The following is a 3,414-nucleotide window of genomic DNA, read 5'->3' on the forward strand; positions in this document are numbered from 1 at the left end:
AACAGGGGAGATTGTTGGAATTACAATTACAATGAGAGATTGTTGGCATTTGAATAAGGATATTGAGAAGGTTGTTGATGATTATGGATATAATTGATTAAGGATGTTTATTGTCTCAATAATATTATTTTTTTATTGATGTCAAGAAATTGATTTTCTGACTCAGTATGATGTTGCCATACCTTAAGAAGTATGATTTGATGAGTATAAAGATGTCAGTAAGCGACACAGAAAGAATGTGAAGAATAAGGGGAGAAATAAGTTATTCAATGGGCAATTATTACCGAGCTAGACAATGATGAGATCATGTTGTTTAGATTGTTTTGATGTCCTACATATGTTGTTGATTGTAAGGTTTATACTATACTATGCTACTGAGCAAAGAACCTAGTGGGTAAACCCTAAGGAACCTAGTGGGTAAACCCTAAGGAACCTAGTCGGTAAACCCTAAGGTTATCGCTATCAGTTAATGAAGACGGAATGTCTACTAGGTGAAGTTTAGTATTTATCGAGTAACAACCGAGCTGTGATGGAATGCATTGGATAAATACAAGCAATATTTAATGAAGGATGCTAATGAGCTAGAGATGATTAAATGATTGGTATACCATGCATGAAGTTTGTTAAGGATCTATGACAATGGAAAATACAAGAGGAAGATCTACAGAGCAGATTGAACCACAATAACCTAGCACAAGTTCCAAGGAAGGAATGCAAGTTCCAAGGCAAGGTAAAACATTTGTCAGATCAAAAGATACATTGAACCTAGTCAAGATTGAAGATCTGATGGCTATGATTGATCATGGGAAATGTGATCAAGGAGATTAAGTGGTTAGCAGATTGTTTATAAATAAGGAAATGTTGATAAACAATGTATGCGAGCATGTGTAAGCACAGGGATGCTACATAGTGATTACCGAGCACAAAAGCTTGAAGACCTATTTGAATAATAGAGTAGGGAGCCTAGCAAAGGGAAAAGATAAGCCCTATGACTTGATTGTATTGAGCAAACAAGAATTTGCTTTAACATTTTAGATGTGAAGTTGCAGATATATTTTATTACTATTGTTTATTTTGTAAGTGATAGAAAATCTCTTAACCGAGTGGACTTAACAGTCTTATTTGTAAATCCTCTAGCAAGGTGACATTCTGATTGAGTGATTGAAATCCTTTGACAAGGTCACTTGTAACAAAGTGAAGATCCTAACAGATCTGAGGGAAATCCCTTAGCTGGGTCACATGTAGCAATGTGTTTGTAATCTTTAACAGGATTCTCTTTTAACTGAGCATACTCTAGAAGAGTATATTTCTTAGTGGGTTTGAAATCCCACAGTGGTTTTTCCCTATTTGGGTTTCCACGTTAAATCCGGTGTTATGAGTGTTATGATGATTATGTGTTTATGAGTTTGCATGTTTTATAGTTTTTGGTTATATTGCTGAAGTATAGGCTACCGAGGTTGAATCTGTTAAATATATTGAAGATTAAGTTTGTATGATTCATCCCCCCTTCTCATCTTATTTACTATTAGTATCAGAGATTAATAGGTAAATGAGGAAGAAAACAAAGAGTGAACCAACAACATCGGCTTCGGTAAATATTGACATTTTTTCTTACAAACCTTTGACACATTGTCAAAGGATTATCAAAAATATTAGAAGAAAATTGCTTAGTGATTTAAAAGAGTATTTTGATGATCTTTCCAATGTAGAGAAAGATGAAGTAGAACATGTAGTTATTAATTATCTATGTGTTTGGGACTGATCACCATTAGATATTAGGTCTGATGTATCTGATTCTTTATATAATTCTTTGGATAACAAATGGTGCATTACCATTGAGAAAGAACAGGAAATAAGGGAGGAAATATTTGCACAATATTTTCCTGATGTATCTAACTCAAAACTCTATGAGGCGGTGGACAAATATAAAGGTCTCTTCTTCATGAGAAGAAGAAGACTCCAGTTACTGGAAGGAAAAGCCTCTAAAGTGGTAAAAGATACCCACTTTCATGCACAAAATGCTTTGAAGATGCATCAAGTGGCAGAAGCAAACTGGCAAGCTGAGCAAGAACTGGAAATCAATAAGCCAAATGAGGTGTATAACAGTGAAGGAGAATAGGTAACTGAGCAAATGGAACCCATTGATGTTGATGCCTTAGATGGTGAAAATGTTACTCTAGATACACCGACAGAAGCTGAAGGACAGGAGAAACAGGAGGAAGACAAGAGAAAATAGGTAGAGGAGGCGAAGAGAAAGGAAGTAGAAAAGAAGAGATAGGAAGATGAAGAAGAAAAGAGAAAAAAAGAGGAAGAAAAGAAAAAGAAAGAGGAGGAGGAGAAGAAAAAGAAAGAGGATGAAGATGAAGAGGAGAAGAAGAAGAAGGATGAAGAGGAGAAGAAGAAGAAGGATGACGAGGAGAAGAAAAGGAAAGAGGAGGAAAAGAGAAAAGAGGAAGAAGAGAAAAAGAAACAAGAAGATGAGAAGAAGAAGAAAGAAGAAGAGGATAAGGAAGAGGAGAAGAGAAAGGAAGCAGAGAAGTAGAAAGCAAAGGAGGAAAAGGAAGAGGAGAAGCGAAAAGAAGTGGAGAAGAAAAAGAAGGAAGTGGAAAAAAGAAGAAGTGGCAAAAAGCACTCAGATGGAGACTCCAAAGGCAACCGGTAGTCAAGCCAAACCGGCTGACCTCACCAGTCCTATTGACCTCCAGTCTGCAAATGAAATGGAGCTGCTACAGAGCATTAAGGTTTCTCAAGAACACCTTGAAGTGATAAGGAGGAAGAAGGAGCAAGATGTGATCCAAGCTGCGGTGGACACTCTTACCGGTTTGCTACCCGACACAAACCTCCCCAATACTGATTCATCACTGGCACAATTGAAGCTCCTATGCATAGTAGTGGATGATCAAGTGTAGAGCCTAGAAGAGGTGGCAGAGGCAAATGCCAAGAAAGAGCATCAAAAGGCTCTAAACATTGCCCTGGTGAAGAAGCTAAATGAGCTCCGGTCTGATCTATAAAAAGCTCAAAAAGATATAAGGGGTGCTCTAGATGAGGGCAATCTACTTCTTAACAAGATTTGTCAACCTCATTTGATTTGTGATGATGTACTCACCCAAAAGGACAAACTGCAATCAGATATGCAGTCATTTATAAGCACCTTCAAGATGCCATATGATTCCTTCTCCACATATGGGCAAACTGTTCACCGGCTTCAACTCCAGTCTGCAAGAATTGAGGAAGAAATAAGCAACTGGACAAGGAACTTGCAGGAACTTCAACTGGTCATACTATCCAGACTACAAATTCTCCAAAAATGTTATCTCAATCTGGATGCCTTAACGATGACTCAAGAAATGAGCACAATAGACACCATGGAAGAACATGTGTCCCAAATGCAGACAGAGAAAGAAGTGGCTACCT

This window comes from Cryptomeria japonica, chromosome 11 (genome assembly GCF_030272615.1).
Source record: "Cryptomeria japonica chromosome 11, Sugi_1.0, whole genome shotgun sequence".
Classification (NCBI taxonomy): domain Eukaryota; kingdom Viridiplantae; phylum Streptophyta; class Pinopsida; order Cupressales; family Cupressaceae; genus Cryptomeria; species Cryptomeria japonica.